Genomic DNA, 27355 nt, shown 5'->3' on the forward strand with positions numbered 1-27355 from the left:
GATTTCTCATGTTCCCTTATAATTTTGAAGCAATTTTTCTTTTCCTGGTCAGTAATTGCAATCTTATGTTCTATATCTGAAATTCTGTCCTCACATTGGCTCATTCTGCTGTGTAGGCTTTCAGTGGAGCTTTTCATCTCCTGCAAATTTATTTGCATCTGTTTTATGGATTCCATTTGTTTCTTATGTTGGGATTCCATCATGTTCCCGAGCTCCTCTCTAGATTTATTAATCATGTCTTGCACTAGGGGCACAATTTCTCCTGTTAGCTGAGAAATAATTTCTGATTTCATTTTTTCCAGATCCCCTTTTGTTGCCAGTTCAGTGGTTTCAGGTGGTTGAGTATCACAGTGTTCCATCTCATTTTCCTTTGGTGTTGCTGCAGGTGAGCACTTATGTGCTTTCTCATTTTGACTTGGGGGGGTAGGGTGGGTGCTGTTGGCATCCACGCGGCTTACCTTCTCTGAGCTGGGAGAGGTTGGACAGGGATGAGAGCTGTGGTAGGGATGGTGGGCCAGAAGCCCCTTCCTCTAGGCCAGGAGTGGTGGGACAGAAGGCGGCCCAAAAGCCCTTTCCTCTGGGCCAGGAATGGCGGCATGGGCCGTGGTCCAAAAGCCCTTTCCTCTGGGCTGGGAACGGCGGGAGGGATGGTGGCCGGGAAGACCCCTTCTCTGGACCAGGTGCTGTGGGACGGCAGCTCAGAAGCCCCTACGTCTGGGCTGGGAGCTGTGGGAGGGATCTAGATTATTTCCTATTAGTCTGTTTCTTAGTTTCTGTGAGATATTTTCTTTTATTTTTGATTGATAAGAAAAATGGTTATTAGGCCTTAATTTTGCTGAATAAATGTTTTAAAAATATTTTAGTGTATTAATTTTATAAAATATTGGGTTTCAGTGTGGTGTTTTCTTACCATATTTTCATGACCATCCCTTCATTACCATACATTATTACCCCTTCCCTATTCCCTTTTGTTGTCTATTATTAGTCCCCTCCTACTTTCCTGTCATCCTTTTTTTTAAAATTTATTTTTATTTTTTATTTTTCAGATTTTTATTGGTACATTTTAGGTATAGAATTTGTTTACATTTATCATTGGGTGTTTGTACCTGTACATATTTCTTGGTTCTTATTTTTTTCCCCATTACTTGTGCGCCCTTCACCCCCTCTGCCCTTCCCTATTTATATAGATTTCATTTCCATTTTTTTTTCTTTTCTCATAGTTTTTCTTTTCCCTCTTTTAGTTTCCCCATCCCCTCCCTTCACTCCTTCATCTTTGGACCTTTTTTCCTATTTCAAATTATCAATTATTCATTTTAATCATTTTAACCCTTGTTTACACTATCAGTTTTTCACACTAGAGAAACTATTCGGTATTTACACATGTGTGTCCTATTTATTTCGCTTAAGAGTATGGCCTCAATATGCATCCATTTAGCTATAAATGACACTAGATTTTCGTGCTTTATGGCTGAGTAGTACTCCATTTAATAAAAAAAACACATTTTCTTTATTGAGTTTCAAGTTGATGGGCCCTTGGGCTGCTTCCAAGCTTTAGCTATTACAAACTGTGCCTCTATGAACATGGGTGCACATATATCACTGTGGTATGATTCTTTTAATTCTTTTGGAAAGGTACCCAGCAGGGGAATAGCTGGGTCAAAAGGGACTTCTAGTCCTAGTTCCTTGAGGTATCTCCATGTGGATTTCCACAGTGGTTGCACCAGTCTGCACTCCCACCAGCAGTGAAGAAGGGTTCCTTTCTCCCCACAACCCCACCAGCATTTGTTATTTGTTGATTTCTTGATAGCAGCCATTCTTTCTTCGGTGAGGGTAGAATCTCAGTGTTTTCATCTGCATCTCTCGAATGACGAGTGATGTTGAACATTTTTTCATGTATTTGTTTGCTGCTTTTTCTTCTTTGAGAAATGTCTGTTCATTTCAGATGCCCATTTTTGAATTGGGTCTTTGAATTTGGGGGATCTGATTTTTTTCAATTCTTTATGTATTCTAGATAGTAGTCCTTTGTCTGAAGTACAGCTGTGATAAATTTTTTCCCATATTGTAGGTTATCTGTTAGCTCTGTTGGTGGTTTCTTTTGCTGTGCAGAAGCTTTTCAATAGTATGAGATCCCAGTTGTTCATTCTTTCTGCTAGTTCCCGTGCTGCTGAGGTTTTGTTCATGAAGTGTTTCCTTATGCCAATGTCTTCAAGAGTTCTACCTAACTTATCTTCCAGCAAGTTTAGTGTTTTGGTCTTAATATTTATATCTTTAATCCACTTCCATCTTAGTTTAGTGCATGGTGATAAGTATGGGTCTAGTTTTAATCTTTGTGAGGTCAAAATCCAGTTTTGCCAACACCATTTATTAAATAGGCTATCTTTCCTCCAGTGATGGTGGTTGGCTCCTTTGTCAAAGATGAGGTGGCTGATCATGTCTGGAGTTGTTTCTGGATCTTCTAATCTATTGCACTGATTCTCAGGTCTGTTCTTTTGCCAGTACCATGCTGATTTTATCACAGTAGCTTTGTAGTTTAGTTTCAAGTTGGGGATTGTGATACCCCCAGCCATGTCTCTGTTGCTTAGAATTGTTTTAGCTACTCTAGTTCTCTTATGGTTCCAAATGAATTTTTGGGTTGTTTTCTCTAGTTCTGTGAAGTATATTGTTGTAATTTCAATTGGCATTGCCTTGAATCTATATGGTAGTTTTGGAAGTGTGGCCATTTTCACTATATTGGTTCTTCCTACCCAGGAGCAATGGATATCTTTCCATTTTCTTGTATCCTCTTCGATCTCTTTTTTCAGAGTGCTGTGATTTTCAGTGTAGAGGTCTTTTGCTTCCTTTGTTAGATTGCTTCCTAGATATTTCATTCTTTTGGATGCTATTGTAAAAGGAATTGTTTTCCTAATTTCTCTCTCAATGAGTCTGTTATTTGTGTACAAGAAGGCTATTGTTTTTTGAGTGTTGACCTTGTATCCAGCTACTCTACTGAATCTGTCAATGAAGTCTAGAAGTCTTTTGGCGGAGTTTTCTCAGTCTTCTATGTAAAGTATCGTATCATCAGCAAATAATGATAGTTTAACTTCTTCTTTTCCTATCTTTGTTCCTTGTATTTCTTTCTCTTTTCTAATTGGTGTGGCTAATGTTTCCATAACTATATTGAACAGGAGTGGTGATAGTGGGCATCCTTGTCTTGTTCCTGATTTTAGTGTGAAAGTTTTCAGTTTGTGACCACTTAATATGATGTTGGCTGTTGGTTTTTCGTAGATAGCCTTAATCAGGTTAAGATAAAGACCATCTATTCCAATTTTCTGTAGGATTTTTATCATGAATGGATGCTGGATGTTGTCTAATGCTTTTTCTCCATCTATTGAGATGATCATATGATTTTTGTCCTTGACTCTGCTAATATAGTGTATTACATTTATTGATTTATGAATGTTGCACCATCCTTGCATCCCTGGGATAAATCCAACTTGGTCAGGGTGTATGGTCTTCTTGATGACCCTCTGTATTCTGTTTGCCAGTATCTTTTTGAGGATTTTTGCCTCTATGTTCATTAGGGAGATTGACCTGTAGTTCTCTTTTTGGGTTGGGTCTTTCCCTGGTTTTGGAATCAAAGTCACACTTGCTTCCAGGAATGAACTTGGAAGTATTGCTTCCCTTTCAATTTCCTTGATGAGTTTAAAGAGTAAAGGCTTTAGTTCTTCTTTAAATGTCTTGTAAAATTCAGCAGTATAGCCATCCGGACCTGGGCTTTTCTTTTTTGGTAAATATTTTATAACATTTTCAATTTCACTCATTGTAATTGGGGTGTTTAGAATTTGTATACCTTCTTCATTTAACTTTAGCAATTTGTATGTATCTAGGAATCTGCCCATTTCTTCTGTATTTTGCATTTTATTGGAGTAGAGGTTCTAGAAGTAGGTATTGATGATCCTCTGGATTTCTTTTGGATCTGTTTTGACTTTGCCTTTTTCATTCTTCATTGTATGTATTTGTGCCTTTTCTTTCCTTTTTTTGATAAGGTTGGTTAAAGGTTTATAGATTTTATTTCTTTCAAAAAACCAACTCTTTGATTTATTGATTTTTTGTATTGCTCTCTTAGTCTCCATTGCATTGATTTCTGCCCTGATCTTTATAATTTCCTCTCTTGTATGAGCTTTGGATTCATTATGCTCTTCTTTTTCTAGGAGCTTGAGGTTCTGCATTAGGTTATTTATCTGAGTTCTCTCTGTTGTCCTAATATGGGCATTCACTGCTATGAATTTGCTGTGTAGAACTGCTTTCATTGTGTCCCATACATTCTTGTATGTTGTACTGGCATTTTCATTTTACTTGTAGAAACTGTTCAATTTCTTATTTGATTTCTTCTGTGATCCATTGGTTGTTCAAGAGGGTGTTATTCAGTTTCTATGTGTTTGTTGGGGTTTTGCGGTTTCTTATGTTATTGATCTCCAATTTTATTGTACCATGGTCTGATAATATACAGGGGGTAACTTCAATTCTTTTACATTTACTTAGACATGTCCTATGAGCTAGCATGTAGTCTATTCTGGAGAATGACCCGTGTGCAGCCGAAAAGAATGTGTATTCTGATTTTATGGTGTGGAACATTCTGTAAACATCTATTAAGTCCATTTGTTCAGTAGTTTGGTTCAGTTCTAGAATTTCCTTGTTAACTTTTTGTCTAGATGATCTGTCTATTTGTGATAGTGGGGTATTGAGGTCCCCCAGTACAATTGTATTAGTGCTTATTTGGTTTTTCATGTCTATTAATATTTGTGTTGTATAGTTGGGGGCATTCATATTTGGTGCATAAATATTTAGGATTGTCATCTCTTCCTCTTGGGTTGTTCCCTTCACAAGGCTGTAGTGACCATCTTTGTCTCTCTTAGTTTTGGTTTGAAATCTACTTTGTCTGCAAATAAGATTGCTACCCCTGCTTTCTTCTGGGTTCCTGTGGCATGGAGAACTCTTTTCCATCCTTTTACTTTCAATCTATGAATTTCTTTTTGAGTTAGCTCTGTTTCTTGTATACAGCATATTGTTGGATTTTCCTTTTTAATCCATTCTGTCAGTCTACTTCTTTTGATTGGTGAATTGAGGCCATTAACATTGATGGTTATAATTGATAGATATTGATTTATCCTTGCCATGATGTTTTACTTTTGTTGGCTCTTTTATTTCTTATTTTTCCCCCTTTTCCCTTTAGTGTCTTACCTTGCCTAGTGGCTTCCCTCTCTTGGGCTTCATGGAGTTGTGGCCTTCATTGCTTTTTTCTAGGATATTGTTTAGAATTGCTTGTAGTGCTGGTTTGGTGTTCATGAAATTTCTCAGGTGTTCTTTGTCGTGGAAGTATCTAATTTCCCCATAGATTTTGAAAGATAATTTTACAGGATACAACAGTCTAGGTTGGAAGTTATTTTCTTTTAAGGCTTGAAATACTTCACTCCAGGCTCTCCTTGATTTGAGGGTTTGTGTTGAGAAGTCTGCTGTGATTCTGATGGGCTTTCCTTTGTAGGTGATTTGTTTCTTTTCTCTAACTGCTTGTAGGATTTTGTTTTTCTGTTGGGTTTCTGGGATCTTGATTATTATATATCTAGATGTAGATCTTTTTTGATCATGGCTAGTTGGAGTTCTATATGCCTCACTTATCTGTATGTCCAATTCTCTACCTCTGTCTGGGAAGTTTTCCACTGTTACTTCTGTGAACAGTTTTTTATGTCAATTGTGCTTTCTCCTGTTTTTTTATGGACTTCTATCAGTCTTTTATTCTTCTTCTTTGCATCGTCTAGCAGTTGTTGCATTGATTTCTCATGGTCCCTTACTATTTTTAAGAAATCTATTTTCATGGTCTCTAACTGCGATCCTGTCTTGTTTATCTGATATTCCATCTTGAGATTCCTTTAATCTGCTGTGGATAGTTTCAATGGAGTTTTTGATCTCCTGAATATCTATTTGAATCTATTTCATGGATTCCATTTCTTTCTTATGTTGGGCGATCCTGGTTTCCATTTCTTTCTTATGCTGGGTATTCATGGCTTCCAGCATGTTTCTGAGCTCATCTACTTTTTTATGTGTTTCTGTTCTAGAGCCTCTAATCATGTCTTTCACTCTGCTCACCATATCTGTAGATATCTGGGAGATTATTTCTGCTTTGCCTTTTTCTAGAGCCTCATTCATCTCTTTTGTTACTTCCTGTGCTATCAGTTCAGGGTATCCAGGTGGTTGATTATGGGACTTTTCCATCTCATTTCCTCCAGGATTTGCCTTTGGTGGGGTGGAAGTTTGAGTTGCTTAAATGTCTTCTCATTTTTGTTTTTGGTACTGTCCTTGGTTTAACTCCTGGGTTGATAGTTTGAAATTGTTAATTGTAGGTATCTTTGTTGCTTGTAATTAGAACCCTTATGGAATGATTGCTTCTCAGAGGTGTCTTCCAGATATAGCTGGTCTTTAAGTTTTGAGTCTCTGACTCTAAGGCTATCTCATTTTCCTTCTACTAAGAAGGTTCATTGACTAGATCAATAACAACACCTTAACCCAAGTGATACAATCAGCAACCCCATTGCATCAAGTACATCTTCGAAAATGACATTTTGTGGTAGTTATTAATCTATCACCTTTAGCTGTGTGAAATAAATCAGGATCAAGGACCAACCCAACATATAGTGAATAAACTCTTCAATAAAACAATTTTACCCTTTGGGATGGGGAGTTAGAAGGGGTTGGGAAGGGAGGGACAGATGGGAAGAAGGATAGGGGATGGTTAGCAGTGTGGCCAGAGGACGCAGGTGAGAAGGAAAAAGAGAGTAATAGGAAAATAAAGAAGAGCTCCAAATGAGGACCAAAACAGGGACAAAAAGGGAAGATGAACAATGCGGAAGGGCAAGAGATTGAGTGTAAGAGAGAGAGAGTAAGGAAAGAGAAAAGAAAGAAGAAAAGAAAAGAAAAAAAAGAAAAATATTTGCAAAGAGTAGGAAAAAAATTAAAGATAAGAGGAGCAAAAGAAGAGAAAAGAGAAAACCAAACTAATAATACTAATTTTGGGAATAAAAAATAACAAGATGAAGGGCCTCTTGGTATGTCTCTGCTGTCACAATAGGCAACATGGGTAGCAGTGTGCAGATATAAGTCAATGAGTCTCAGCGAGCTAGTCGCAGATCTGTGAGATTCAGGCAGATTTCTGGCTGCAAGTCCCAAGTTGAGCTCCCTGTCCTCCTGTAGGGTTGAGCTCTGCAGAGTTGTATTGCAGGTTCCAGCTGCCCTTCTCCTGAAGATAGTCCTGGTCCTGATGGGAGGTGAAGATGACTCCAACTTACCCAGTACAGTGGTCTGGTGGTCTGGTGTTCTCTGCGTCTTTGTAGTTTGGAACCAGGTGGCTGTACAGAGAAGAGGCCAGAGGAGTGGGGGTGGGGTGGGGGGGTGTCCAGGGGATTGCTATTGGGGCGCAGGCTGATTTGGTGTGTTCTGTGCAACTTGCGACCTTGCTACGTTGTCCACAGACCTGCCTGTCTGCAGCTGCCTAATTCAGTGTGTTCCACTGGACTGTGAGATATTTTCTTATTTTTTTTTTTGTTTTAACATTTTATTGTGTTTTCAGTATTTGAAAATAATGGGAGATACATATATATAATATAGAAAGATAATAAAATTGTCACTATAGTGAAATAAATTAAGAAATCTATCCTCTCCCATGGTTATATTCTGTAAAAGGAATAACTAAAACCACTTATTTCACAAATTCCAAGATACAATAAAATTTTATTAAGTCTTCATATTGTAATTATATCTTTAGTGTTATGTACTCTTATATCTAACGTGTTCTTTGACGCATATCTTCTGTTTTTGACTGCTTATCTCAAGCTTTACTTTGCATTCTATAACTATGCTTTAAAATTCTATGACTTATATTCTCTAGTATCTAAACTGTTATTAATCACATCCAGAGATCTTTATAGTCTTTTCAATTGTGTTATTTGGCATCTTTTATAGTCTCATGTGGCTCTTTTTAGTATCATGTTCTTCTCATATTGGTATTTTCTTTTGAATGTTTGAGCATGTGAGGCATACTGTTATAAATGCTTTAAAGTCCTTTTCTGATAGTTCTAACGTGTCTGACATTTTTTGTTCTTTATTCTTCGACTGATTTTTTTCCCTATAATGGATCATAGTTTTCTGCTTCTACGCTAGTACTGATTGAATGCTTTACAATATGAATTTTGTGCTTTCTTCTGTAAGGTGGTTATCTGAGGATTACCTTGACAATTATGAAGCTTGCTTTAGAAAGAGATGTTTGGAGAAAATTACTCTGGACAACAAAATGTTATCAACCTTTTGGTCTTCCTACTGAATGCTCTTGATTTTCAGCAAGGAATTCTCACTCTAGTCAAACCCTAGACCTGTTTAAACTCCAGTATTGTTCATTTTACATAAATTGGCTTTCTTTCTTTATAGAATTTCATCCTAGTCGTACATGACTTGACTACATTCAAGAAGAATCCTACACAAATTTCAGGAGCTCTTTCTCTTCATAGTATTCTTCTTGCCAGTTCTTTTTCTTTGAATCCCAACTATCTGAGCCTCTTCCATCACTCATATTTGTCTTCTCAAACAAGGGAGACCACTGCTGTATAGTTAGGATTTCCCTTCGTGCACCACAATCTGGAAAGTTCCTCCAGACAAAAGTCTGAAGCCATCATAGAGTTTTCCTCATTTGTTTGCCTTTTCTTAATAATTATGATGTATATGTAAATTTAATTTTTATTGCTCTGTCATAGCTTAAACGAAACTTTTAAATGTTTTGTTTTAGTTTTTTTTTCAATTAGCAGTATGCTATGGCGATATTTTCTTTCCAATAAATATAAATGAATATTTTTTGGATACCTCCATTATATTTTATTGCATAGACGCTCACAATTTATAACCAGTATCCATTGATGGACGTTTAATGTAGGTCCATTATTGCTGCAAAAATAATCTAATTATTATATTTTTTGCATTAATATTCTTTAATTTCCTATAGCAAACTCTAAAATTTAATTTCCTACATCAAAAATGATTTGTCTGTTAAATGTGGTGAGGAAACTTCTAAACACAACTCAGAATATGTACCAGTTAGCCCTCACCTGATCTGTAGTGAATGTTGCTGTGCTAGAAGTGTGGTTTTTCTTACTTAACCCTCAAGTTTTTAACTGTATTTTTGTACTCATAACTTTTCCTTGGGGAATAAACAAAATGTACCTTCTGTCTTCTGTAAACTTTGTTAGTGATGTTATTCAAATTCTACATTTATTTTGTTTTTAAACCATACTGCATGAAAACTTTGGGCTCTGACAGTAGAATGACCTTCCATGTGTGGATGGTTATGAAAAAAATTATGAAAAGTTATGATAAAATTTATCCAGAAATTTACTGTGTTCATACACATTTTGAAATTGACTGGATATCAATATGAAAATGATTGGATATCATTATAATATGCATCTAAAAGTGTCTAAGTTTGCATTTGCCTTAGAGTTGGACATCTGAATCATTCTAGAATTTTGTGGGTTTATTAATACCAAGAAGAGTATCAGCCACTATAAATTTTTAAGAGGAGACGATTATGTTATTTTTCCTTGAATTAGTACAAATAACATTTTAATATGATTATTACATATAAGTTATTTAATAACCTTTTTGAGAAAATATTAACTATAAATTATGATGGATCATTTTTGGATAGTGTTATTTTCTGTAGTTACCTTAAATCACTCTAATGTATCTAGTAATGAACAAATGTACTGAAAATTTAGGTTAAATGAGAATTCCAGTTATTAAAATTGTGACCCCAACATCAGATTGAATTTCCATCTTTGTTTCTGGCTTTATTTCTGGCATTTCTGGGAAATGCTTCCTTTTAGGAAGTAAATATTGTCACAATTTGCTTAAAGGATGAGATGCTCATTAATATTAGAAATTGGTTATGAACAGTTAAATATTAGTAGATATCTTTTGTTGCTATGTGTTAGGCTGCCCTTAGAATTTTTAAAATTTCTTTTAACTTCAATTTTGAACAGACATCCTCTTTGTAGGGCCTTAGCTGAAGGGACATTTATGTATAAATACAAGAAGCCCATCAAATCTCAGAATTATGTGAACTCTAACAGTTGATCATTATAGCACATTCACTAATTGCTCATATTACTTTAAACTGTATTTTAGGGTCTTTCTATGTATACTGATATGGTTTTCCAATGACATTTTCCTTAAAGAAATAGAACATAGGAAAATAGTGTAGCATAGTTTTTAAGTGCATAAGGGAGGTGCATTTTTAAATTTTAATTTATCCTGTGAGAACAAAATATGGTTATTATCACCAAGCTAACTAGTATTTTTTATTTCTATTTATATAAGAAGTCTATTGTTTCTCTAAACTTTGCAGAAAAGTGGTTCAATAGTTCGCATGTGAATTATTCCCTTGTCTGACTATAAATAAATATGCAATGGAAAATGCTAATTAAAACAAGTTTGGTTATTTAAACAATGCATTATTCAAGAAAATTCTCTAAAATTTAATGCTAATTTAGTACTTTGATGTCAACAATCTCTATGACCTTTTGTTATTAGAATTAATATATGATTAATCAAAAGTACAAATAAGCATAAGTATTAAGATCTAATAGCATTATTCATAAAAACACTTCGGTATTAGGTCCTATAAGAGTATCAAATATTTTTACTTCACAGAACCTGATGGTAACAGTCTTTGAACTGTCTGAGGTCAGCAGTTCTTCAACTGAATGTTCTTATTATAACATTATTTTGTGTTTCTTGTTGTAGTGTACATTAGGGCTAAAATAACTTATGTTCTGAAAGCAATTCCTTTAAAAGAAAATGCAATAAACTAATTTATAGCTTGTGGCCAAGAGCGGCTCTCTTAACCTTTCAAAGTGATTTTAATGAAGAATCAATTTTGTTTTTATTCATTATTGTTTATAAATATTTACCTGTTCTCTGGAAATGCACGCATGAAACTAGTCAAACAGTGTCCTTTGTTACTATGCAAAGCATCACTATCTACGTTTAAAACCTGTTTTCAGGTTCATTTTGAGATAGTCAAGTTTTAAGTAAAAGTGTTAGGAATAATGAAGAAAGATTGAAGAATCGGGGTAAAACAGTATCAACCTGCCAGACTTTGGTGATTTGTGAAACTAGTTGTATTTGAATTGCAAATTTAACAACATTCTTCATATTGTGACCAGTAAAAGAGTATTTTCACTGACTTGTCTCCTATTAACTTGCTAAATAATGCAGTTCCAGTTTGCTAAAATAATATCCAGGGAAATGCACAAAATATTGATGTTTAGTTTTAGAATAACTCACATATTTTTATCAGCATTCTGATTCATTTCATGCTTTTTTTGGTAGCTGCTGGCATGATATAGAACATTAAAAAAATTTAAGTGAGATTCCCACTAGTGTTAAAACCATTTAAATAACACCATCCCTTGCAAAAATAAAATGTTATTTTAACAGAAATATAGTCTCATTTTGCTGATCTCACTATCTTAACATAATTTTCTTTCCTCTTAACTAGATTGTGTAATTATGGCTTAAATTTGGATCATTACAGAAATAAAAACAAGATTATTTTTAATGTCAAAATTTATTTCTTGCAGACTTGTCTCTCATCACCTCAAAGTTTAAACACATACGGGAGGAAAAGTATTTTCTTCAACTCTTAGGTTTTCTACTAGGACTCTATGGAAAAGTCATCAGCAAAAGAAAAACATATTTAGTGTTTATTTAGATTTAGATGACATGAGAGCCTTCAGGAAGAAAAGAAGACCAAAACAGGTGGAGAAATATCAACATTTTTATACTAGCTTTGAGGAAAAGTTGAGGGAAAGAGAGGATATGAGGTAAGTACAGTAACCTGGGGAAACAGAAAAGCCTCTTCAGTCACATTCCTCTGAGGTCCCTCCATCTTTGGACATAGCCTCCTTTTCTCCCAAGTTTAAGTGGAGCGCTTTCCACATGAGGGTGTTCTTGCAGCACCTGCCATTTCTCCAATACCTCCAGCTAAAATATTAAGATATCCAGTATCCATCTTTTGGAGTAGCATGTTCTGAGCTCCAGAAAAGGTAGCACTGTTCTGGGGAATGACCGTAAGTTAATGAGGAATACCTTTAGTATGTTGCCTGTGAGTTTTGTGTAGTTTATCCACCTATAGCACTGCCAGTTTCAGTGTCTTTCTTTCTCTGTCTCTTTCTGAAAGTCCGTCTCTATCTCTCCTTCTCTGGTTCTTCTGTTCTTTTTGTTCGTGCTCTTGATTTCATCCTCTTCTTCTTTATCCTTCTATGTTGGTAAAATTCTCTGCTTTATGGTTCATAGATGTGAAATATCCAAAAAGTCATGTAGTTTTCTCAGCAAAACACATATTTTTGTAAAACAAATTATTATGAAAAATTGACAACATATACAAAATATGTATGATACCTCATGTATCCACCAAAATCAATTACTGTCTACTTTTGTTCCATTTTTTCCTTTAATCTCTCCTATTGCTGATTGTTTTAAAGCAAATCCTAGGTTTAGTATAAGTTTGTAAAATTTTCAATGTATATTTTAAATGATAGGGATTTCATTAAAACAAAACAAAACCCGTACTATTATCAGACTTTCTGCATGCCCATAAAAATCAGTCATTATATAGCACTGTCACATATCCAACTTTCATATCTCCCTGATTCATCCTGTAATTTTGTTGGCTGGTTTGTTTGGGAGGTTTTAATTTAGTTACATTAGGATCAAAACAACAAAAGCCATATATAGTGCTTGGGCAATCTATCTATACATTTATATCTGTGTATCTCTAAAGATATCTGTAGAAATATAAATATATAGATATGGATATCTTGCAAGGAAGAGAGGCATCTATGATTACAGTATAAAGCATTGTAAAATATCATGGGCTTGAAGGCTTTTAAACAGCTTATGTGATAAATTCCATTGATGTGAAAGTACATAGGAAAAGTCTACACACCTTAATATTCTGTTTTCAAAAGATGGTGACTAAAATACTGTCCTTTTTCCCCCAAGGGAGAATTAGCCATAGATTCTGGGATAGTTATGGCTTGAAGAGGCTTTAAGCATGATGCATTTGACTCCCTCCATTTAGAGATGAGCAAACAGGTCATGAGACAGTAAGGGATTTGGTTATCTATAGGTTCACCTTCTGATCTCTCTATTTTGTTTTAAACTATGAAGTTATAAAAGGAGTTTGCTCACCTAAGAGGAAAGTTCTGTTTGACCTCAAGAATTGAACTTAAATCTGGAGGAAATTATCAGCGTAAACAAAGAAGGATGGTAGGAGGAAGAACACATTATCTTCAGTCTTGGACTCAGGTCTTTGTGTTGTTAATGGGAGTGCCTCTCATATTACCAGCCAGGATGAGGAATGAATAAGTTCAGAGCAGACTGAGAGCATGTCATTAGGTTAATACATGCCTGCTGCATAGGGCGGAGAGCAGTCCTCATTGGTAGCAGCCCTTATGAAAGTTGAAAAGGAAATGCACTTGTATAGTTTTCCACAGAGGTTGTCTGAATAGCTACCCAGGGGTAACATTTCTGTATGCCATTGTAATTGAGGGCAGCAGTGAGAGCATGTTTCAGTTGTAATACAGAGTATGCCAATTTCTTAGAGATGAGTGATAGAAGAGAACCTAATGCATAAGGATCTTATGCATGTGCCAGAATGCCAGCTAATTAATTCAGAATGAACAGCATTTAAGGGGACTGTCCAGATGTTCTTTTTCATATAGTAGTATAATCTATAGGAAAGCCAAATAGTACAAAAGTAGTAATTTGATAAGCACACAATAAGAGCAAGGATTAGTAAATGCATCAGTTGTTGAAAGGCAATGGTAACGTGACACATACGTATCTGAAAGAAGGTTCTCAGGGACGCCTAGTCAAGTTCCTAGAACAGAGCAATTCCTCCTGTGTTCCTGTGTATCAATGCACATTTTACTGAATTCATTTTCTTTTCATTCTGACCACCCCGTATGTTGTGGAATGCCTTTCTTCCTCAAAAATATTACTTGCCTTACAGTAAATTTTAGATATGCTAATGTCATTTTTCACAATTTTGTCATGCTATAGATAAAAAGGATTTTTGACTCTTAAATCTTTTTTTATAACTTTATTTTTTCAGTATATATTGGCTTCATTGTTAACCTCTCAGATTTCTTCAGTGCCATTCTACCATTCTTTTTTTTTAAAATGTTAAATCTCTCTTATTAATTTACCTAGTGTATTTATTTAAATTCTCAATATCTTCAGATTTTAAGAGGTTTAAAATAACATTTATAAAGTGAAGGTTTAAAATACTCATTAAGGGCCTGGGATTTAGCTCAGTGGTTCTGCAGCCTGCCTCACAAGCGCAAGGTCCAGAGTTTGATCCCCAGTACCAAAAACAAAAACCCAAAAAAACTCATTAAACATGTTAAACATTAAATATGTTAAAATGAATACATTGCATATTAGAAGAAAACACAGGAATAGCTTCATGACATTGGGTTTTTGCATGTGACACCATAAAGGTCAACAAAAGAAAAAATAAATTGAACTACATCAAAATTAAAAATGTTTCTGCATTGAGTTATATTATTAATATAAGGAAATAATACTATTAGTACAAAGAAAAGGCAAACCATGAAATGAAGCAAATATGTATCTCATAAGGATAAATTGAGAATTTATATAGACTTGCTGTGGCTTCCAGCCTGGAGGAAGCTTCTGGGTAGGCATACCACTAGCCCAGAGGAGACTTCCAGGTCAGTGGGCCATAGCTCCCAGCCAGGAAGAGGCTTCCAGGTAGGCATGCCACAACTCCCAGCATGCAGGAGGCCTCCAGGTAGATGTGCCATGGCTCCCAGCCTGGAGGGAGCTTCCGGGTAGGCATGCTACAGCTTCCAGCCCAGAGGAGACTTCCAGGTCAGCGTGCCATGGCTCCCAGCATGCAAGAGGCTTCTGGATAGATGTGCCACGGTTCTCAGCCTGGAGGAAGCTTCCAGGTAGGTGTGCCACAGCTCCCAGCACAGAGAAAGTGAGCTGTGCAGGTGCTGGGAACACCCCTGCCCCCCAACCCCCGACGGAATGAGAAGACAGGTAAACAAGCTACAGAACCAGACTTCCAGATCACCTACACCAACCCCAAAGGGAAATGAGATGGAACAGTCTGATACTCAACCACTTAGACTCCCCAAACTAGCAATGAAAGAGGATCTGAAAAAAATGAAATCAGAAATAATTTCTCATATAACAGCAAAGATTGTGCCCATAGTACAAGACATGATTAATAAATCTAGAGAATATACAGATAAAAAAATAGAGGAACTGAGGAACATGATGGAATGCCAACGAAGGAAACAAATTCAATCCATAAAACAGATGCAAACAGATTTCCAGGAGAATAAAAACTCCATTGAAAGTCTATGCAGCAGAATGAGCCAATGTGAAGACAGAATTTCAGATATAGAAGATAAGATTGCAATTAGTGACCAGGAAAAGAAAAACTTCTTTACAATTATAAAGGACCACAAGAAATCAATCCAGCAGCTGATAGATGATGCAAAGAAAAATAACATAATGCTGATTGGGCTCAATGATGAAACAGGAGAGAGTGCAGATGACATAAAAAAACTGTTCACAGAAGAGATGGCAGAAAACTTCCCAAGCCAGGGTTAAAGAATTCGACATACAGATAAGTGAGGCATATAGGACTCCCAACCAGCCTTGATCAAAAAGAATCTACACATAGGCATATAATTGTTAAGATTCCAGAAACCCAACAGAAAATTCTACAAGCAGTTAGAGAAAAACAAATCACATACAAAGGAAAGCCCATCAGAATCACAGGAGACTTCTTGTTGCAAATCCTCAAGGCAAGAAGAGCTTGGAGTGATATGTTTCAAGCACTAAAGGAAAACAACCTGCACCCCAGATTGATGTATCCTGCAAAACTATCTTTCAAAATTGATGGAGAAATCAGATACTTTCATGACAAAGAGCACCTTAGGAACTTCATGAATACCAAACCAGCACTGCAAAGAATTTTACACAATTTCCTAGGAACAGACATTGAGGATCACAACCCCAGGAAGCAAAGCAGAATGCCTATCTGGCATGACAAGAAATTAAATGTAGAGGGGGAGAACCCAACAAAAAGAAAAAGTCATGGCAATGACAAGTCAATACATTTCAGTTATAACCATCAACGTTAATGGTCTCAATTCACCATCAAAAGAAACAGACTGGCAGAATGGGCCAAGAAGCAAAATCCAACAATATGCTGCATACAAGAAACACACTTCATTCAAAAGGAAACTCATAGATTGAAAGTTAAAGGGTGGAAAACAATACTCCATGTGACAGGAGCCCGAATAAAAGCAGGAGTAGCTATCCTCTTGGCAGATCAAGTAGATTTCAAAGCAACACTGATTAAGAGAGAGGAACAAGGACACTACATCCTTGTAAAGGGAAGAATCCAAGAGGAAGAGATGACAATCATAAATATCTATGCACCAAACACTAGTGCACTCAACTATATAAAACAAATACTAATGGACATGAAAAGTCATATATGCACTAATACAATTGTAGTGGGGGACCTCAACATCCCACTGTCACAAATAGATCAACTAGACTAAAAATAAGTAATGAAATACCAGCACTCCAAAAATTTTAGACAAAATCCTAGGAAAAAGACAGTGAGGATCACAACCCCAGGAAGCCAGGAGAATGAATAACTGGGCAGGGCAAGAAATTAAAAGCAAAATGGGAGGATCAAACAAGAAAAAGTCATGACAATGATAACTCAATGCATATCAGTTATAACCATCAATATTAATGGTCTCAACTCACCAATCAAAAGAAATACTGTCAGAATGAGTCAAGAAGCAAGATCCAACAATATACTGCATACAAGAAACACACTTTATTCAAAAAGAAACCCATAGACTGAAAGTTAAGGGGTGGAAAACAATACTCCATGTGATAGGAACCTGAAAAAAACAGTAGCTATCCTCTTTGTAGACCAAGTGGATTTCAAACCAATACTGATTAATAGAGACAGAGAAGGACACTATATCCATGTAGAGGGAACAATCCTAGAGGAAGAGATGACAATCATAAATATCTGTGCACCAAACACTAGTGCACCCAACTATATAAAATAAATACTAAGGGACTTGAAAAACCATATGAGCATTAATAGAATAGTAGTGGGGGACCTCAATACCCCATTGCCACAAATATAGATCAACTAGACAAAAAAAGCAACGACATACTAGAACTCAATCCAACTCTTGAACATATGAACTTAACATGTTTACAGAGTGTTCCAACCCACAAAATCAGAATATACATTCTTTTCTGCTGCACACGGGTCATTCTCCAAAATAGACCACATACTCACACATAGAACATATTTAGGTAAGTGCAAAGGAATTGAAGTTATCCTCTGTATATTAACAGACCATAGTGTGGTGAAATTGGAGATCAATAACAGAAGAAACTGCAAAAACTTCATAAACACATGGAAATTGAACAACACACTTCTGAATAACCAATGAGTCACAGAGGAAATTAAAGAAATCAGACAGTTGCTTCAAATAAATGAAAATGACAACACAACATATCAGAAGCTATGGGACACAGAGAAAGCAGTCTTACAAGGGAAATGCATAGCAGTGAATACTCATATTAGGAAAACAGCAAGCCCAATTAACGAACCTAAGGCTGAACCTCAAGATTCTAGAAAGAGAAGAGCAGGACAAACCCAAAGATCATACAAGGGAAGAAATTATAATGATCAGGGCAGAAATCAATGTAATGGAGACTAAGAAAACAGTACAAAAATCAGTGAAGCCAAGAGTTGGTTCTTTGAAAGAATCAACAAAATTGACAAAACCTTAGCCAATCATATCAGAAAAAGGAAAGAAAAGGCTCAAATCCATGCAATTAGGAATGAAAAGGGTGAAATTACAACAGACCCAGCAGAAATCCAGAGGATCATCAATACCTACTTCCAGAACTTATACACCAGTAAGGTAGACAACACAGAAGAAATGGACAGTTTCCTAGATACATATGAATTACCAAAGTTGAACGAGGAAGACCTAAAACTTCTAAACAACCCAATATCAACCAATGAAATTGAAAATGGAATTAAAAACTTACCACCCAAGAAAAGCCCAGGTCCTGATGGCTTCACTGCTGAATTCTACAAGACATTTATAGAGGAACTACTGTCACTACTGTTTAGACTCTTCAGTGAAATTGAAAGGGAGGCAATACTCCTGAAATCATTCCTGGAAGCAAGCATCACCTTGATTCCCAAAGAACAGAAAGACCAAACTGAAAAAGAGAACTATAGGCCAATCTCATGAACATAGATGCAAAAATCCTTAATAAGATACTGGCAAATAGAATGCAGAAGATCATCAAGAAGATCATACACCCTGATCAAGTGGGATTCATCCCAGGGATGCAGGGATGGTTCAACATATGCAAATCAATCAATGTAATGCACTATGTCAATAGAGCCAGGGACAAAAATCATACGATCAACTCAATTCATGCAGAAAAAGCATTTGACTAAATCCAACATGTATTTATGATAAAAACCTACAAAAAATTGGAATAGATGCCCTCTACCTCAAACTGATAAAAGCCATCTATGAAGACCCAACAGCCAGTATCAAACTAAATGGTCAAAAACTGAAATCCTTCACACTAAAATCAGAGACAAGACAAGGATGTCCACCATCACCACTCTTGTTCAATATAGTCTTAGAAACATTAGACACAGCAATTAGACAAGAGAAAGAAATAAAAGGAATAAAGATAGGAAATGAAGAATTCAAATTGACGTTATTTGCAGATGACGTGATTCTCTACATAGAAGACCCCCAAGAACTACACCAAAAGTCTTGACTTAATAACCAAATTCAGTAATGTAGCTGGATGCTAGTTCAACACACAAAAATCAATACCATTCTTCTACATGAACAACTGAATCACTGAGAGAGAAATAGGTCAAAAAATTCCTTTCACAATAGCATTCAAAAAACTGAAATACCTAGGAATCAACCTAACAAAAGAAATCAAAGACCTCTTCTCTGAAAACTATAGCTCTTTGAAAAAAGATATTGAAGGGGATATCAGAAAATGGAAAGACATCCCTTTCTCCTGGGTAGGAATGATCAACATAGTGAAAATAGCTATACTTCCAAAATTGCTATATAGATTGAATGAAATCCCAATTGAAATCCCAGCAGCATACTTCATATACCTTGAGAAAACAATCCAAAAATTCATTGGGAACAAGAAGAGACCCAGAATAGCAAAAGCAATTGTAGTTAACAGAGACATGGCACAGGGTATTACAACCCTCAGCTTGAAACCATACTACAAAGCTATTGTGATAAAAACAGCATGGTACTGGCAAAGAAACAGACCAGAGGGCCAGTGGAACAGATTAGAAGATGCAGAAACAACTCGAAACACATTCAGCCACCTCATCTTTGACAAAGGAGCCAAACACCCTTGCTGGAGGAAAGATAGCCTCTTTAATAAATGGTGCTTGAGAAATTGTGTTTCATCTTGCCAAGGATTAAAACTAGACCTATATCTCTTGCCATGCACTAAACTAAAATCAAAATGGATTAAAGGTCTAAGTATAAACACAGAAACGCTGAACTGGCTGGAACAGAGGTTAGGTAGAACTCTTGAAGACATTGTGGTAGACTTTATGAACAAAACCTCAGTTGTCTGTGAACTAGCGCAAGCAATCAACAAGTGGGATCTCTTTTTACCAGAAAGCTTCTGCACAGCAAGAGAAACCACCAGCAGTGTGAAGAGACAACCCACAATGTGGGAAAAAATTTTCACCAGTGGTCCCTCAGACAAAGGTCTACTATCTCGAATCTATAAAAATCTTTAAAAAATCAGATCTCCCAAATTTAAAGACCCAATCCAAAAATGGGCATCTGAAATGAACAGACATTTCTCACACAAAGAAGTAGACATGGCAAATAAACATATGAAAAAATGTTCAACATCATTGATCATTTGAGAGATGCAAATGAAAGCAAAGCTGAGTTTCCACCTCACTCCAGAAAGAATGGCTGATATCATGAAATCAACAACAAATGCTGATGGGGCTGTGGGGAAAGAGAAACACTGCTCCACTGCTGGTGGAAGTGTAGACTGGTGCAACCACTGTGGAAATCAGCATGGAGATACCTCAAAGAATTAGGGCTGGAAGTCCCATTTGACCCAGCTATTCCCCTACTGGGTATCTTCCTCAAAGAATAAAAGGAATCATACCATAGTGATATATGTAGACCCATGTTTATAGCAGCACAGTTTCTAATAGGTAAAACTTGGAAACAGCCCAAATGCCCATCAACTGGAGACTGGATAAAGAAAATGTGGTTTTTCTATAAAATGGAATACTACTCAAACATCAAAAATCAGAAATTAGAGACATTTATTCCTAAATGGATGCACATTGAGGTGATACTCTTAAGTGAAATAAACAGGACACACATGTGTAAATATCAAATAGTTTCTGTAGTGTGAGAAACTGAAAGTTTAAGGACTAAAAGTTATAATGGATAATGTGAAATAGGATGAAAAGTGGCAAAGGGGAGGGGGAAGTGGGAGGGCTAGAGGAAAGGAAAGAAGGGAATGGAATTAATATGAAAAAGTGGAAACAAAGTCTTTGTAAATTGGGAGGGATGGAGGGGTAAAAGCAAGGTCAGGGGAAGGGGGAAAATAAGAACCAGGAGATTATATAAAGGTGCATATCTCCAGTGATGAATGTCATTATATTGTACACCTAAAATGTACCAATAGAAGGATATACAAAAAAAAAAATGTTTGCCCTGTCCTGGAAATGGAGAGTGTTGGAACTCAAGTCACCTTCCTTCTGAGAGTCATTTCCCCCGAAGGTGGTATGCAAGATCAGTTAGTGACATACATAGAAGTGACTTCTGTTTTAGTAGTAAATGTATTTTTTATTGTGTTCATTTATGCATTACATGGTTTGACTTTTTGTGAATGAGCTGTTTCACTTAGTATTAATGTCTTCAAGGTTCACTCACCTTGTTGCTTGTGTCATCATTTCCTTCCTTTTAAAGACAATAGTATTCCATTTTAATGTCTCAATCACGTTTTGTTGAGTTTATTCATCCATCAGTGGATGCTTCCATTACTTATATCATTTTGGATATTGTGACAATCACTGCTATGAACATAGGTGTCAGTAATTTTAGTTATTTTGTTTATATAGTCAGAAGGACAACTGCCTGATATCGAAATTTTATTTTTAATTTTTGAGAAAAAGCATAGTTTTCAATAGTGACTGTAGCATTTTACATTCCTACCAATACAAGAGTTCCACTTTCTTTATATCCTATATAATATTTGTTACTTTCATTTTCTCTTTTTCTTCTGATGATAGTCATCCTTGATGTGAACTGGCATGTCAAAATGGTTTTGGATTTACATTTCCTTAATAACTAATAATGTCAATCACCTTTGCATGTGCTTGTTGGCCACTTGTATATCTTTAGAGAAATGTCTACTCAAGTTTATTTTGTGTATTTTAAATCTTTTTGCTGTTAATTTGTAGGCATTCTTTATAAATTTTCAGTTTTTTTTATTCTATACATTTTACTGGATTTCTGAATAATGGTAAATATCCAAAAAGTATGACAGTTTTACATGTGCATAGTTTTATAATTTCAACATAAGGAAATGCTTTAAAATCTGCATTAATGAGGGTGGGTGTGGGTGGTTGGGGTTGCCCATGCCTGTCATCCCAGCACTCAGGAGGCTGAGGCAGGAGGATTGCCATAAGTTTGAGGCCAGCATGGGCTACATAGTGAGTTCAAGGCCAGCTTGAACTACACAGTGAGAGCCTGTCTCAAAAAATCAAACAAAACAAAACATAACAAAAAAAGATCTGCATTTTTGTTAAGGAAATGGGCAGGTGACTTCTGGACTGCCAGAAGAAATACATGGAAAATGATTTCTACTTTGATTTTATACATGTATAAGAATGAAAAAGACAAATATGCATGTGGCTTTGGCAAGAGGTTGGTGGTACCGAGCCAAGGGTAAACAACAATTGAAATTGGTGACAGAGTGGGAGCGCCCCCTCAGTGGTGGCCTCTCGAAGAGAGCAGGCAGCCTGCATGGCCACAGGCCCAGGCAAGGGGAAGTGATGTCACAATGACCTACCACTATGTCACCACCTTCTAATTCCATTGTTGCAATTGAAGACTGTTACCCGGGAACCTGTGCCCTTCGCCCTCACTCTGAGTGGAGTCTGGCCCAAGGGCAGTGTCTTCAGCTCTGAGCTCTGTGCTTTTCTTCATTTGTATTGTAACAAACCTTTCAATTGTTGGGTGTTGAACGTTTTCTCAACAGTAAGTTGATACTTTCAGTTACTGTCATCCTCCAGTCCCCATAAACCTATTTCATACCATTTAATGGTAACTTCTCCTGTGTTTGGTTTTCTCCACAGCCCTGAGTGCCACCTCTTTTGCCGAGGATGCCTCTGTAGAGGCACCCAGCAGCCCTTTGTGTGATCCGAGGGTGAAGATGAACAGCCTGGAGAGCAGCCAAGAGTCCTGCTGGACACAGGAAGGCAGCGAACAGGGATTTGAAGACCTCAAACAAAATTCTCTCAGATTGGACTCTCCTGCCTCCATCTTGGCCAAATTGCTAGAGAAATACAGTAAGTCTCACAAATTCATAATCACCAAAGTGATAAATGATCATTTGGTTTCTGTCTGAGAAATGAAATAAATGCTCTCCTAACTTGATTCTTCTCTTTCCCTGGTGAAAACAACTTTTATCCCACATGCTTAAAAATGTGGAAGTTGAATTTTGCCCTCTACTTGATAAGGATGGAAAAACCAAGGCTGAAATCATTCATCACTTCTCCTAGTTTAGTGAGGTTCAGTGTGTTACTAGGGGTTAAAATCCCCATTACTGACTTTTTTTGTTTTTTGTATATCCTTTTATTGGTACATTTTAGGTGTACAATATAATGACATTCATCATTGAAAATTTGCACCTTTGCATACTCTCTAGGTCTTTATTTTTTCCCCCTTCCCCTGCCCTCCCCCCAACCCCCCCATCCCTCCCTATTTACAAAGACTTTGTATACTTTTTTTTCATTTTCTTATATTCCATTCCCTTCTTTCCTTTCCCCTACCCCTCTCACTTCCCCTTCCCCTTTGCCCCTTTACTCCCTATTTCACATCATCTATTATACATTTTAGTCCTTATTTACACTTTCAGTTTCTCACACTAGAGAAACTATTTGGTATTTAACCATGTGTGTCCTATTTATTTCACTTAAGAGTATCACCTCAATGTGCGTCCATTTAGCAATAAATGTCTCTAATTTCTCATTTTTGATGTCTGAGTACTATTCCATTTTATAAAACCCACATTTTCTTGATCCAGTTTCCAGTTGATGGTCATTTGGGCCGTTGCCAAGTTTTACCTAGTACAAACTCTGCTGCTATGAACATGGGTGCACATACATCACTGTGGTATGATTCTTTTAATTCTTTGGGGAAGGTACCCAGCAGGGGAATAGCTGGGTCAAATGGGACTTCCAGTCCTTGTTCTTTGAGGTATCTCTATGCTGATTTCCACAGAGGTTGTACCAGTCTACACTCCCACTAGCAGTGAAGCAGTGTTCCTCTTTCCCCATAGCCCCGCCAGCATTTGTTATTTGTTGATTTCATGATAGCCATTCTTTCTGGAGTGAGGTGGAATCTCAGCGTTGTTTTCATTTGCATCTCTCGAATGACCAGTGATGTTGAACATTTTTTCATATGTTTATTTGCCATGTCTACTTCTTTGTGTGAGAAATGTCTGTTCATTTCAGATGCCCATTTTTGGTTTGGGTCTCTAAATTTGGAAGGTCTGATTTTTTTAAGTTCTTCATAGGTTCAAGAGGGAGCGCTGGTGGAAATTTTTTCCCACATTGTAGGTTGTCTCTTCACACTGCTGGTGGTTTCTCTTGCTGTGCAGAAGCTTTTTAGTAAGAAGAGATCCAACTTGTTGATTGTTTGAGCTAGTTCATGGGCAACTGAGGTTTTGTTCATAAAGTCTTTTCCTACACCGATGTCTTCAAGAATTCTGCCTAACCTCTGTTCCAGCCAGTTCACTGTTTCTGTTTTTATACTTAGACCTTTAATCCATTTTGATTTTAGTTTACTGCATGGCAAGAGATATAGGTCTAGTCCATAAAAACTTTTAATGTAAGGAAAATCACAAGGAGAATAGTGATATTGAAAAGTCTGTGTTTGGGGAAATTTATTGTGAAATTCTTGCTCATTTTCTTCTTTTCCTTCTACTTGATTTGGTTTTGCACTGACTTTAATTTTTAGAGGATATAACTATGGTAATCTTTTAAAAAGTTATGAAAACATGAGTTTTTAACTTTCAAATTAGGAATATAAAGTAAGTTTTTTATTGTTGTCACACTCATACTCCCGTGAATTTAATAAAAAAAAAAAAACTATCTTTTTGATACTACATTGCTAACCACTTTTGTTGGCAATGGTCTGCTCCTGAAGTTGGCAGACACAAAATTGGGAAATGATATAAAAATGACTTTTTAAAATCTAAAAACCTTGAAAAAGAGTTGCCTTTGACAAAAGACAAAGCCTGTTATCTTTTCCTCTTTTTTTCTCCTTTTTTTTTTAATTCATTTTTTTAATAAGTTGGAGAACTTTAAAATATCAGGCAAAATGAAATAGCTATTATATAGGGTCACTGCAAAAGATTGGACAGATATATTTTTCTTCCCAAAGGGGGATCCATCAATTTTCTTATACTAGAAGTACTGAGAGCATAGGTCTCATTTAAAAATCACTCTTAAGAGACCAATATAGAGTCAATCGATCTTTGATAAAGATCAAAAGCATAAAGTAAAATGTATAATAGATGATGTGAACTAGGAAGAAAAGGTCCAAAGGAAAAGGGGAAGTAGGAGGGTTAGGGGAAAGAAAAAAATGGAAAGGAATAAATATGAAAAAAGAAAAAAATGGAAACAAAGTCTTTGTAAATAGAGAGGGGTGGAGGGCTTGAAGGGAGGGCAGGGGAATGGGGGGATAAAAAGAACCAAGATATATTATGTAAAGGTACAAATTCCCAATAATGAATGTCAGCATATTGTATACCTAAAATGTACCAATAAAATCAATGAATTAAAAAGTAAAAAGAAAAAGTGTAGTAGAGAAAAGAGTCTTCTCAACAATGATACTGGCATAACAGAACATCCAGATGCAGAAAAATTCTGCCTTACATCTTTCGTAAGAAGTAACTGAAAGTGGATCATAGACCTACATATAGATGGCAAAATTTTAAGACTCTTAGAACATAAGAGATAACTGAGATATCCTTTCATATGGTGATGACCTTTTTAGATACATCCTAATGGCATAATTACTAAAAGAAATAATTGGTAAACTGGACTTCACTAAAATTAAAAACTTCTTCTTTGCAAAAGGTAAGATAATCTGTAAAGAGAAAGCTAAAACAAGTGAAGAGACTTGGAGAAAATTCCTGGAAGAGACAAATAACTGATAAAGGACTATTATCCAAAACATACAAAGAACTAAATTTTAAAAACCTGATTAAAAATGGACCAAACGTTAGAAAAGTGCAGATTAATAGTGAGATTCACTCTTACCCCAGAAAGAATGACCATGATTAAGAAATCAAATAACAAATTCTACTGAAGCTGCAGGAATAAAAACTCTTCTACGTTGTTGATAGGAATGTAAACTAATATAACCACTACGGAAATCAGTGTGGAGATTCCTCAGAAAACTATAACTAGAAATTTTGTTTGATCCAGCTGTTACCCATCTAGGTATCTTCCTGTAGGAGTTAGAGATACCATATTACAGAGATATATGTATACCCATATTTATAGCAGCATAATTCTTAATGGGTAAATCTTGGAAATAGCCTATATATCCATCAACAGATAATTGCATAAAGAGAATGTATTTATACTCAATGGAATACTACTCTGGCATAAAGAAGGATAAACGAGTCATTTGTAGGAAAATGAATCCACCTTGAGACCATGAAGTTAAGTGAAAAAAAATTATACACACAAGTCTGAATATCACCTAGTGGCTTTTATATGAGAAGCCCAAATTACAAAGAGCAAAATAAAAGATTGGTAATAATAAATAAAGAGATGATCCCCTTCTTCTTCTTTGAGAGAACTAAGAGATGGCAGGGGCAGTGGAGGGGAGGCAGAGGGGATGAAAAATAGAATCAAGATGTGTCATGTACATGTACATATTCCACATGAGGAATGTAAATGTGATGTACTGCACACATGTACTAAAGAAACGAGATGGATGGAGGGGGGGAATGGAGGGAACTGAAAGGGGATGAATAAAGAAATATAGATGTGTTACATACCTGTACCAACTGCACACAAAGAGTGTAAACGTTATGTATTACAAACATGTAGTAATTAAGATGACCTGAAAAATGAGCCGAAGACCTTAACAAAAATGACAAAAGATTCTCCACATATCATTGAGGAAATACAAATCAAAATAGTGATAGACAATTACATATCTTTTTGAATGGCCAAACTTTGGAACACTAGGAATATCAAATGCTGATAAGGATGGGAAGCCACAAAAACTTTCAGTAGTGCTGGTTGAAATAAATATAGTAGAGATGTTTTGAAGACAGTTTGAACTGTTATGTGAAAGTGAACACACTCTCACCATATGATCCAGCAGTTACTGTCCTCATTTATCTAAAGCAATTGGAAGCTTATATCAGCATAAAAACCTATAAATAAATGTTTGTATTCACTTATTTAAAAATTAGTATATATTTGGATGACACAGTGATCACATTTAGCTGTGGCTTAGATAAATATAGCATATCTGGATCATTTTTACTTTACAATCCTCTGTCATGCCCCAGATCCTCTTCCCGTTTCTAGAGTCTACCTCTCTCATAAGATGGCTCTTTTCTTTATCTCGTTAAGTTATTTATTAGAGGTATTATGAGACATTTAGACATTTATCCTTTTGTGATTTATTTCACTTAGAATTATGGTCTCAAGATCCATCCATTTTCTTACAAATGGCTTATTTTGTGTGTGTGTGTGTGTGTGTGTGTGTGTGTATGTGTATATAGGTATATGATATTTATTAGTTAATCTGTTGATGGCCAAATAAACCACTTCCATGATTTAGCTAATGTGAGTTGTGTGCTGTGGACATGCATGTTT

The 27355-nt window shown here is 36.1% G+C and overlaps 1 long non-coding RNA gene across 4 annotated transcripts in view; it reads left to right on the forward strand.

Annotated features, from left to right (window-relative positions):
* LOC147822971 (uncharacterized) overlaps positions 1 to 27355 on the forward strand; it is a 272936-nt gene that overhangs the window by 9557 nt on the left and 236024 nt on the right. For 3 of the 4 annotated variants that reach the window (XR_015444797.1, XR_015444800.1, XR_015444799.1), the window contains exon 2: positions 22583 to 22795. This is a non-coding gene — a long non-coding RNA (uncharacterized LOC147822971). Of the gene's footprint in view, positions 1 to 22360; positions 22485 to 22582; positions 22796 to 27355 lie in introns of those variants that run through there. The other variant, XR_015444798.1, reaches the window with a different exon arrangement.

Source organism: Heterocephalus glaber, unplaced genomic scaffold (genome assembly GCF_053883595.1).
Source record: "Heterocephalus glaber isolate CG9 unplaced genomic scaffold, H.glaber_assembly_v1.0 deba00001606, whole genome shotgun sequence".
NCBI classification, from domain to species: domain Eukaryota; kingdom Metazoa; phylum Chordata; class Mammalia; order Rodentia; family Bathyergidae; genus Heterocephalus; species Heterocephalus glaber.